Source organism: Pristiophorus japonicus, chromosome 1 (assembly GCF_044704955.1).
Source record: "Pristiophorus japonicus isolate sPriJap1 chromosome 1, sPriJap1.hap1, whole genome shotgun sequence".
NCBI classification, from domain to species: domain Eukaryota; kingdom Metazoa; phylum Chordata; class Chondrichthyes; family Pristiophoridae; genus Pristiophorus; species Pristiophorus japonicus.
The window spans coordinates 147138194-147150612 of NC_091977.1; the positions used below are offsets into that span (position 1 = coordinate 147138194).

Consider the following 12419-nt stretch of genomic DNA (forward strand, 5'->3'; position numbering starts at 1 on the left):
CATCAATAAAGAACAAATTATATAGCAAATATACATTTAAAAAACTTCAGATCCATTGCATCAATAAAGAACAAATTATATAGCAAATATACATTTAAAAAAACTTCAACTCCAACTTCAAGTAACAGTCATATTTGTTATTCATGCAATACAATGAATTAAAGGAATGAAGAGTGGAATACAATTAGTAAACAGGTTTGATTGATTGGACCCAAATAAATGGAATTAAACATGGAAAACCCACCCATCACCAACTTTCAAACAAAAAAATTTAAATGTCAATATCCGTCCTCAAATTTATAATCCCAATTCCATCATTTTCTAGTCCTCTCTGGCTGTAGGTGTGGTGCCAGAGGACTGGAGAACTGCTAATGTGGTACCTTTGTTTTAAAAGGGAGAAAGGGATAGACTGAGTAATTACAGTCAGCCTAACCTCAGTGGTGGAAAAATTAGTGGAAAAAATCCTGAGGGACAGGATAGATCTTCATTTGGAAAGACATGGAAATCAAGGACAGTCAGCATGGATTTGTTAAGGGAAGGTCGTGTCTGACTAATTTGATTGAATTTTTCGAGGAGGTAACCAGGAGGGTCGATGAGGGCAGCGCATATGATGTAGTGTATATAGATTTTAGCAAAGCTTTTGATAATGGTCCCACATGGCAGACTGGTCACGAAAGTAAAAGCCCATGGGATCCAGGACAAAGTGGCAAATTGGATCCAAAATTGACTCAGAGGCAGGAAGCAAAGTGTAATGGTTGATGGGTGTTTTTGTGACTGGAAGGATGTTTCCAGTGGGGTTCCGCAGGCCTCAGTACTGGGTCCCTTGCTTTTTGTGGTACATATCAATGACTTGGAATTGAATGTTGGGGGCATGATTAAGAAGTTGCAAATTACACTAAAATAGGCCGTGTGGTTAATAATGAAGAAGAAAGCTGCAGACTGCAGGAAGATATCTATGAAAAGTCAGATGGGCAGAACAGTGGCTATTGGAATTCAATCCGGCTAAGTGTGTGATAATGCATTTGGGGAGGTCTAACAAGGTAAGGGAAGACACATTAAATGGTATGACACTGAAAAGTGTAGAGGAACAAAAGGACATTGGAGTACAGGCCTACAGATCCCTGAAAGTAGCAGACCAGGTAGATAAAGTGGTTAAGAAGGCATATGGAATACTTGCCTTTATTAGTCGAGACATGGAATACAAGAGCAATGCTTGAACTGAATAAAACACTGGTTAGGCCGCAGCTGGAGTACTGTGTGCAGCTCTGGTCACCACATTACAGGAAAGATGTGATTGCACTGGAAAAGGTGCAGAGGAGATTTACAAGAATGTTGCCTGGACTGGAGAGTTTTGGCTATGAGGAAAGATTGGAGATGCTGGGTCTGTTTTCTTTGGAACAGAGGGAGAGGCTGAGGGGAGACCTGATTGAGATGTATAAAATTTGGGGGGCCCAGATAGAGTGGATAGGAAGGATCTGTTTCCCTTGGCAGAGGGGTCAACAACCAGGGGGCATAGATTTAAAGTAGTTGGGGGGGCAGTTTAGAGAAGATATGAGGGGAATTTTCTTCACCCAGAGGGTGGTGGGGTCTGGGACTCACTGTCTGAAAGGGTGGTAGATGCAGAAAGTCTCACCACATTTAAAAAGTACTTGGATGTGCACTTGAAGTGCCATAACCTACATGGCTATGGACCAAGAGCTGGAAAGTGGGATTAGGCTGGATAGCTCTTGGTCGGCCGGTGCAGACATGGTGGGCCGAAATGGCCTCCTTCTATGCTGTAAATTTCTATGATTCTATGATTCTGTGAATTCCCTGGATTTTGACCTCCTTTGATCAGTCAAAATACAAATTCATTCATCAACCGGTAATCACTACACTGATCTTTTGTGTCATAGACTCATTTCAGGTTGTTTTGGGGGAATTTCCAATGTTCCAATGAACAGGAAGGATTCCTGCAATGTCCAACACTGTAGCATGCATATCAATGCTTGTTTTCCTGACAGCTGCCACAGTACTTTTATATTGAGGCAATTCACGTATCACTACTATTTCAAGCAGAAAGACTGGCTAGAATCTGGTGCCTTGACTGAGGACACCAGCAGAACAATGTGATCCACTCTGCCATCAGGGTTATGGAATGTTGAAAGCATGCTACAAGTGTCTAGGTTGATTTAGGGTGGCTCTGTAAAACAGTCTGGCTCATATCTCCAGAATAGTGGTAGTGTGCTGCGTGTTACCTAACCTTTTTTCAAAGAGGTTTCCTCATGGAAGCCAGAGAGGAGGAAGGTGTCTGGGGGCTGAAGGTGGCCAGAAGCAGCAAGAAAATGCATCCACGAGAAGCCAGTGTCAGTGGCAAGAAGCGTAAGAGTATAACATTTGGAACCAGCTGATTCAAGACAGCTTCTCTTGAGAATCACATCAATGTATAAGCAATCATGTCAACATCATACCGTTGCCCATTCCCAACAAATTGATAGACCGAACTGTTGTGTATGCAATAACTCAATAGACTGAATATTGTAAACTCTGAACAGGTACAAACCTGGCTCTACTTTATTAGGGCCCAAAGTGATTACATTACAAGATGGCTGACCTTTTATACCTGGGCCGCACACATGTGCGCACAGCCCAATGACCTCCGACAGTGGCGCCATCTGGTGGCTAGTAAACCCAAGCATACATACATGACAAATCCTCCTTTAAGATATTAGTAACGGTCTTTTTACAAATTGAGACGGTCCGGGGCTTTCCACTCCCAAGTTGAATGTCTCAGTTCAACTCCAGCCTTGGGCGAGCGTTCTGAGTCTGTTCTGACTGGGGGCTGGGTAGCCGATCTGATGGGAGTGGTAATGACCACGTCAGGGATTGAAAGTCCAGATTCATTAACCTTGTCAGAGATTGAAAGTCCAGATTCATTAACCTTGTCAGTGATTGAAAGTCCAGATTCATTGATGACAGCGGAGTCCTCTGATGACTGAGGGTAGGTTGGTTGGTCACTGATTGTGTCTTCCTCAGACTGTTCTGGTTCATCCGTGTGCCGCAGCTTTATCTGATCGACATGTTTCCTGCATGTCTGCCCATTCTTAAGCTTAACGATAAACACTCTGTTACACTCCTTGGCTGTAACAGTACCTCCGATCCATTTGGGGCCTTGACCATAATTCAGTACATACACAGGATCATTGATAGAAATGTCACATGACACAATGGTGGGATCATGATACCTTTGCTGACTTTGACATCTGTATTCGACACGATTATTCAAGTCAGGGTGGACAAGAGAGAGCCTGGTCTTGAGACCTGTCTTCATCAATAGTTCAGCAGGGGAGACCCCGGTAAGCGTATGGAGTCTTGTCCTGTAACTAATCAATATGCGTGACAAGCGAGTTTGCAGTGAACCTTGAGTTACACGTTTCATACTCTGCTTGATGGTTTGGACTGCACATTCTGCTTGTCCATTGGATGCGGGTTTGAATGGTGCTGACCTCACATGTTTGATGCCATTGAGTTTTATGAATTCTTGAAACTCCACACTGCTGAAGCAAGATCCGTTTTCGCTTACAACGATGTCTATGCGTAGCAAACATGACACGAAGGCTCTCAATGGTAGCTGTGGATGTGCTGGATGACATGATTGTACACTCTTGGAATAAGCATCCACCACAACTAAGAACATCTTTCCCAGGAAGGGACCTGCAAAGTCAATGTGGATCCTGGACCATGGTTTAGATGGCCACGACCACAGACTCAGCGGTGATTCTGCTGGTGCTTTACTAAGCTGCATGAAAGTATTGCACTGATGCACACATGATTCCAGATCAGAGTCAATTCCAAGCTACCATACATGAGACCTGGCAATGGCTTTCATCATGACAATACCGGGATGCGTGCTATGTAGATCATGCACAAATTTCTCTCCGCCTTTCTTGGGCATAACAACATGATTACCCCACAGTATACAATCTGATTGAATGGATAGTTTGTTTTTGCGACAGTTGTAAGGTTTCGTCTCCTCACACATTTGCTTGGATATGGCAGAACAATCACCACTAAGGATACAATGTTTCACAACCGATAATATCGGGTTCTGGCTGATCCAGGTCTTAACTTGTCGAGCCGTGACACGGGTTCCATGACTAACAGTAGGTCTGCCAGTTGTGGCATTTCCACCTCTAGTGTGGGCAATGGCAGACGGCTCAATACAGCGGCACAATTCTCAGTGCCAGGTCTATGGCGAATGACATAATCATAGGCAGATAATGTCAGCGCCCACATCTGGATGCGGGACAATGCATTGGTATTGATACCATTTTTTTCTGAAAACAATGAAATGAGTGACTTCTGATCTGTTTCCAGTTCAAACCGAAGACCAAACAGATACTTGTTATATATGTGAACTTGTATTTATTCTGTACAGCCACCAGAGGGCTCATCCCCTGGAGTGCCAAGGGATCCCATAGTCCCTTGGGAGCACAGGTATTTAAGGAGGCCTCACAGGTTGGAGAGGCACTCTAGAGACCTGCAATAAAAGACTAAGGTCACACTTTACTTTGAGCTCACAGTGTTCAGTCTGACTTTTTCCCCATACATAACAACTGGAGACGAGATACAGATAGCGAACCCAAAGATGCAGAGAACAGTGGGCACCCTGGAAAAATACTCGGAGGGAGATGATTGGGAAATTTTTGTGGAGCGACTCGACCAATACTTTGGAGGCAATGAGCTAGATGGGGAAGAGAACACTGCCAAACGAAGGCCGATCCTCCTCACCGTCTGTGGGGCACTAACGTATGGCCTCATGAAGAATCTGCTCACTCCAGCGAAACCCACGGAGAAATCGTATGACGATTTGTGCACACTGGTCCAAGAGCATTTCAACCTGAAGGAAAGCATTCTGATGGCGAGGTACCGGTTCTACACCTACAAAAGGTCTGAAGGCCAGGAAGTGGCGAGTTATGTCACTGAGTTAAGATGCCTTGCAGGACATTGCGAATTTGAAGGACATTTGGAGCACATGCTCAGAGACTTTTTTGTACTTGGCATTGGCCACGAATCCATACTTTGCAAACCTTTGACTGTAGAGACCCCAACCTTGAGGGAGGCCATAGCGATAGCCCAGGCTTTCATTGCCACCAGTGACAATACGAAACAAATCTCTCAGCACACAAGTGCTGCTTCAAGTACTGTGAACAAAGTGATGTTGTTTTTGAATCGTAACGTACAGGGCAGGTCACACATACCTGCAGCTGCATGTCCGCAGATGACTCAGAGTTCACCATCAAGGGTGATGAATGCAAGACCATTAACACCTTGTTGACTCTGCGGGGGTGATCATCGTTTCCATTCATGCCGATTCAAAGGGTACGTTTTCAAGGGCTGTGGAACAATTGGACACCTCCAACATGTGTGCAGGCGAGCTGCAAATCCTGTTAAACCTGCAAACCACCATGTTGCAGAGGAGGACAGATCCACGGAGGATCTCGACGAACCAAAGCCTCAGATAGAGGAGGCAGAGGTACATGGGATGCACACATTCATCACGAATTGTCCCCCAATAATGCTGAATGTTGAACTAAATGGACTCCCAGTGTCAATGAAGCTGGACACGGGCGCGAGCATGTCCATCATGAGCAAAAAGACTTTCGAAAGATTGTGGTGCAACAAGGCCTCAAGGCCAGTCTTAACTCCAGTTCGCACGAAACTAAGAACTTACACTAAAGAACTGATTCCTGTAATCGGCAGTGCTACCATAAAGGTCACCTATGATGGAGCAGTGCACAAGCAACCACTCTGGGTGGTACCGGGCGATGGTCCCACGCTACTCGGCAGGAGCTGGCTGGGAAAGTTACGCTGGAACTGGGACGACGTCCGAGCGCTATCGCCTGCTGACGACACTTCGTGTGCCTAGATACTAAACAAATTTCCTTCGCTGTTTGAACCAGGCATTGGAAAATTCCAAGGAGCGAAAGTGCAGATCCACCTAATTCCTGGGGCGCGACCCATCCATCACAAAGTGAGAGCAGTACCGTACATGATGAGAGAAAGGGTAGAGATCGAGCAAGACTGGCTGCAAAGAGAGGGCAGCATTTCAACGACCGAGTTCAAGAGTGGGCCAGTCCTATTGTTTCAGTCCTCAAGGGAGACGGCATCATCAGAATCTGTGGCGATTACAAAGTGCAAACAGCAGGAGTCCGGGGACAGTGGAGCGGCCTATAAAGGCCCAACGTCGGCGGGAGGCGGCAGTCGGAGCAGCGTCGGAGAGGCCAGCTGGTACAGCTGCAGCGGGGAGAGAAGGCAAAAAAGTAGAAATAAATCGAAAGGTGACGTCACCGCCAAGGAGGTAAGTGATTGGCTGGTGATTGGTGAGTAGCTTTTCTTTTCATTTTCTCTCTCAGTAAGTAACTGTTTGCACAACTGTTTACAATATACATAGATGACCTGGAAGAGGGGACAGAGTGTAGTGTAACAAAATTTGCAGATGACACAAAGGTTAGTGGGAAAGCGGGTTGTTTAGAGGACACAGAGAGGCTGCAAAGAGATTTAGATAGGTTAAGCGAATGGGCTAAGGTTCGGCAGATAGAATACAATGTCGGGAAATGTGAGGTCATCCACCTTGGAAAAAAAAAACAGGAAAAGGGAATATTATTTGAATGGGGAGAAATTACAACATGCTGCGGTGCAAAGGGACCTGGGGGTCCTTGTGCATGAAACTCTTTTTGGAGTTTATCTGCACAAACAAAAGACATAAAACCGTGCCACCCTACCTGGGTGACACACCAGACATTTACAAGGCCCTTTTTTTTTCCTTTTTTTGTTTTTTTTTGTGTTTTTCTTTTTTTTGGGTTTTTTTTTGGGGCACTAAAATCACAATTTTTCCCCAGTGCCCCCTATAAAAGGGAAGGGGGACACTAAAAGCACCGGCAATTAAAACAAATTAAACTTTAAAATGTAAAATCAAATTAAAATCCCAAAAAGTTAGTTTGCAGGTGCAGCAGGTAATCAGGAAGGCGAATGGAATGTTGGCCTTCATTGCGAGAGGGATGGAGTACAAAAGCAGGGAGGTCCTGCTGCAACTGTACAGGGTATTGGTGAGGCCGCACCTGGAGTACTGCATGCAGTTTTGGTCACCTTACTTAAGGAAGGATATACTAGCTTTGGAGGGGGTACAGAGACAATTCATTAGGCTGATTCCAGAGATGAGGGGGTTACCTTATGATGATAGATTGAGTAGACTGGGTCTTTACTCGTTGGAGTTCAAGATGAGGGGTGATCTTATAGAAACATTTAAAATAATGAAAGGGATAGACAAGATCGAGGCAGAGAGGTTGTTTCCACTGGTCGGGGAGACGAGAACTAGGGGGCACAGCCTCAAAATATGGGGGAGCCAATTTAAAACCGAGTTGAGAAGGAATTTCTTCTCCCAGAGGGTTGTGAATCTGTGGAATTCTCTGCCCAAGGAAGCAGTTGAGGCTAGCTCATTGAATGTATTCAAATCACAGATAGATAGATAAGGGAATTAAGGGTTACGGGGAGCAGGCGGGTAAGTGGAGCTGAGTCTACGGCCAGATCAGCCATGATCTTGTTGAATGGCGGCGCAGGCTCGAGGGGCTAGATGGCCGACTCCTGTTCCTAATTCTTATGTTCTTATGTAACCCTTAGCATTGCTGTTGCCAAATTAAGTTAATCTAGGCGTTAAATTATGGCAGGACAGCTCGGACACGTGTTATGCTCCTCCTGTACCATGTGGGAAATCAGGGACGTCTCCGGTGTCCCTGACGACTACGTGTGCGTGAAGTGTATCCGCCTCCAGCTCCTGACGGACCGCGTTGCGGAACTGGAGTTGCGGGTGGAATCACTCTGGAGCATGCACGATGCTGAGAATGATGTGAATAGCATATTTAGTGAGTTGGTCTTACCGCAGATAAAGGGTCCACAGCTAGATAGGGAATGAAAGACCAACAGGGAAGAGCAGTGCAAGGAAGGTCGTGCAGGGATCCCCTGCGGTCATCCCCCTGCAAAACAGATACACCGCTTTTGGGTACTGTTGAGGGGGATGACTCATCAGGGGAAAGCAGCAGCAGCCAGGTTCATGGCACCGCGGCTGGCTCTGCTGCACAGGAGGGCAGGAAAAAGAGTGGGAGAGCAATGGTGATAGAGGATTCGATTGTAAGGGGAATAGATAGGCGCTTCTGCGGCCGCAACCGAGACTCCAGGATGGTATGTTGCCTCCCTGGTGCAAGGGTCAAGGATGTCTCGGAACGGGTGCAGGACATTCTGAAAAGGGAGGGTGAACAGCCAGTTGTCATGGTGCATATAGGTACCAAAAAACGGGATGAGGTCCTACGAGACAAATTTAGGGAGCACGGAGTTAAATTTTAAAAAGTAGGACCTCAAAAGTAGTAATCTCAGGATTGCTACCAGTGCCACGTGCTAGTCAGAGTAGGAATCGCAGGATAGCTCAGATGAATACGTGGCTTGAGCAGAGGTGCAGAAGGGAGGGATTCAAATTTCTGGGACATTGGAACCGGTTCTGGGGGAGGAGGGACCAGTAGAAACCGGACGGTCTGCACCTGGGCAGGACCGGAACCAATGTCCTAGGGGGAGTGTTTGCTAATGCTGTTTGGGAGGAGCTAAACTAATATGACAGGGGGATGGGAACCTCTGCATGGAGACAGAAGGGAATAAAATGGAGACAGAAGCAAAAGATAGAAAAGAGAAGAGTAAAAGTGGAGGGCAGAGAAACCCAAGGCAAAAAAAAAGGGCCACTTTACAGCAGAATTCTAAAGGGTCAAAGTGTGTTAAAAAGACAAGCCTGAAGGCTCTGTGCCTCAATGCGAGAAGTATTTGGAATAAGGTGGATGAATGAACTGCGCAGATAGCAGTTAATGGATATGATGTGATTGACTTCACGGAGAGATGGCTCCAGGGTGACCAAGGCTGGGAACTCAACATCCAAGGGTATTGAGCAATTTGGAAGGATGGACAGAAAGGAAAAGGAGGCGGGGTGGCGTTGCTGGTTAAAGAGAAAATTAATGCAATTGTAATGAAGGACATTAGCTTGGATGATGTGGAATCGGTATGGGTGGAGTTACGGAATACCAAAGGGCAGAAAACGCTAGTGGGAGTTGTGTACAGGTCACCAAATATTAGTAGTGAGGTTGGGGACAGCATCAAACAAAAAATAAGGGATGTGTACAATAAAGGTACAGCAGTAATCATGGGCAACTTTAATCTACATATAGATTGGGCTAACCTAACTGGTAGCAATGCGGTGGAGGAGGATTTCCTGGAGTGTATTAGGGATGGTTTTCTCGACCAATATGTCGAGGAACCAACCAGAGAGCTGGCCATCCTAGACTGGGTGATGTGTAATGAGAAAGGACGAATTAGCAATCTTGTTGTGCGAGGTCCCTTGGGGAAGAGTGACCATAATATGGTAGAATTCTTTATTAATATGGAGAGTGAAAAAGTTAATTCAGAAACTAGGGTCCTGAACTTAAGGAAAGGTAACTTTGATGGTATGAGGCGCGAATTGGCTAGATTAGACTGGCAAATGATACTTAAAGGGTTGACGGTGGATAGGCAATGGCAAATCTTTAAAGATCACATGAACGAACTTCAAAAATTGTACATCCCTGTCTGGAGTAAAAATAAAACGGGGAAGGTGGCTCAACGGTGGCTAACAAGGGAAATTAAGGATAGTGTTAAGTCCAAGGAAGAGGCATATAAATTGGCCAGAAAAAGTAGCAACCCGGCGGACTGGGAGAAATTTAGAATACAGCAGAGGAGGACAAAGGGTTTAATTAAGAGGGGGAAAATAGAGTATGAGAGGAAGCTTGCCGGAAACATAAAAAAAGACTGCAAAAGCTTCTATAGATATGTGAAGAGAAAGAGATTAGTGAAGACAAACGTAGGTCCCTTGCAGTCGGATTCGGGTGAATTTATAATGGGGAACAAAGAAATGGCAGATCAATTGAAGAAGTACATTGGTTCTGTCTTCACAAAGGAAGACACAAATAATCTTTCGGATGTATTCGGGTCCGAAGGTCTAGTGAGTAGGAGGAACTGAAGGATATCCTTATTAGGCGGGAAAATGTGTTAGGGAAATAGATGGGATTGAAGGCCGATAAATCCCCAGGGCCTGATAGTCTACATCCCAGAGTACTTAAGGAAGTGGCCCTAGAAATAGTGGATGCATTGGTGATAATTTTCCAACGGTCTATCAGATCCGAGCAACTGGAGGGTTGCTAATGTAAACCACTTCTTCAAAAAGGAGGGAGAGAGAAAACGGGTAATTATAGACCAGTTAGCCTGACATCAGTAGTGGGGAAAATGTTGGAATCAATCATTAAGGATGAAATAGCAGCACATTTGGAAAGCAGTGATAGGATTGGTCCAAGTCAGCATGGATTTATGAAAGGGAAATCATGCTTGACAAATCTTCTGGAATTTTTTGAGGATGTAACTAGTAAAGTGGACTGGGGAGAACCAGTGGATGTAGTGTATTTGGACTTTCAAAAGGTTTTTGACAAGGTTCCATACAAGAGATTGGTGTGCAAAATCAAAGCACATGGAATTGGGGGTAATGTACTGACGTGGATAGCGAACTGGTTGGCAGACAGGAAGCAGAGAGTCGGGAGTAACGGGTCCTTTTCAGAATGGCAGGCAGTGACTAGTGGAGTGCCGCAGGTCTCAGTGCTGGGACCCCAGCTCTTTACAATATATATTAATGATTTAGATGATGGAATTGAGTATAATATCTCCAAGTTTGTAGATGACATTAAACTGGGTGGCGGTGTGAGGAGGACGCAAAGAGGCTGCAGGGTGATTTGGACAGGTTAGGTGACTGGGCAAATACATGGCAGATGCAGTATAATGTGGATAAATGTGAGGTCATTCACTTTGGGGGTAAAAACACAAAGGCAGAATATTATCTGAATGATGGCAGATTAGGAAAAGGGGAGGTGCAGCGAGACCTGGGTGTCATGGTTCATCAGTCATTGAAGGTTGGCATGCAGGTACAGCAGGCGGTGAAGAAGGCAAATGGTATGTTGGCCTTCATAGCTAGGGGATTTGAGTATAGGAGCAGGGAAGTCTTACTGCAGTTGTACAGGGCCTTGGAATATCGTGTTCAGTTTTGGTCTCCTAATCTGAGGAAGGACGTTCTTGCTATTGAGGGAGTGCAGCAAAGGTTCACCAGACTGATTCCTGGGATTGCAGGACTGACATATGAGGAGAGACTGGATCGACTGGGCCTGTATTCACTGGAGTTTAGAAGGAAGAGAGGGGATCTCATAGAAACATATCAAATTCTGACGGGACTGGACAGGTTAGATGCAGTAAGAATGTTCCTGATGTTGGGGAAGTCCAGAACCAGCGGACACAGTCTAAGGATAAGGGGTAAGCCATTTAGGACTGACATGAGGAGGAACTTCTTCACTCAGTGAATTGTTAACCTGTGGAATTCCCTACCACAGAGAGATGTTAATGCCAGTGCATTGGATATATTCAAGAGGGAGTTAGATATGACCCTTGCGGCTAAAGGGATCAAGGGGTATGGAGAGAAAGCAGGAACCGGGTACTGAAGGAATGATCAGCCATGAACTTATTGAATGGTGGTGCAGGCTCAAAGGGCCGGATGGCTTACTCCTGCAACTATTTTCTATGTTTCTATGTTTCTACCTATCAATGGTTTCTCTCTGCAGGACCAATACCCATTACCAAAGGCCGACGACCTCTTTGCAACGCTGGCGGGAGGAAAGATGCTCACGAAGCTGGATCTGACTTCGGCCTACATGACGCAGGAACTGGAGGAATCATCGAAGGCCTTCATTTGCATCAACATGCACAAAGGTCTTTTTGTTTATAACAGATGCCCGTTTGGAATCCGATCAGCAGCAGCGATGTTCCACAGAAACATGGAAAGCTTACTGAAGTCAGTGCTGCACTCTGTGGTCTTCCAGGACGACATCTTGGTCACAGGTCGGAACACAGTCGAGCATCTGCAGAACCTGGAGGAGGTTCTTAGTCGACTCAACTGCGTGGGGCTCAGGTCAAAATGCTCAAAGTGCGTTTTCCTGGCGCCTGAAGTGGAGTTCTTAGGAAGAAGGATTGCGGTGGATGGCATCAAGCCCACCAACGCAAAGATGGAGGCAATCGAGAACGCAACGAGACCACAGAACATAACGGAGGTGCGGTCGTTTCTGGGACTCCTGAACTACTTTGGTAACTTCTTACCGGGTCATAGCACACTGTTAGAACCACTGCATGTTTTACTACGGAAAGGGCACGAATGGGTTTGGGGCAAAAGCCAAGAAAATGCCTTTGTAAAACGAGAAAATTGTTATGCTCAAACATATTGCTTGTGTTGTATGATCCATGTTAGTGTTTGATACTAGCATGTGATGCGTCGTCATATG

The 12419-nt window shown here is 45.6% G+C and overlaps 1 protein-coding gene across 2 annotated transcripts in view; it reads right to left on the bottom strand.

Moving 5' to 3' along the window:
- LOC139265992 (small conductance calcium-activated potassium channel protein 2) overlaps positions 1-12419 on the bottom strand; it is a 271997-nt gene that overhangs the window by 1061 nt on the left and 258517 nt on the right. The gene's annotated exons all lie outside the window — the stretch shown is intronic.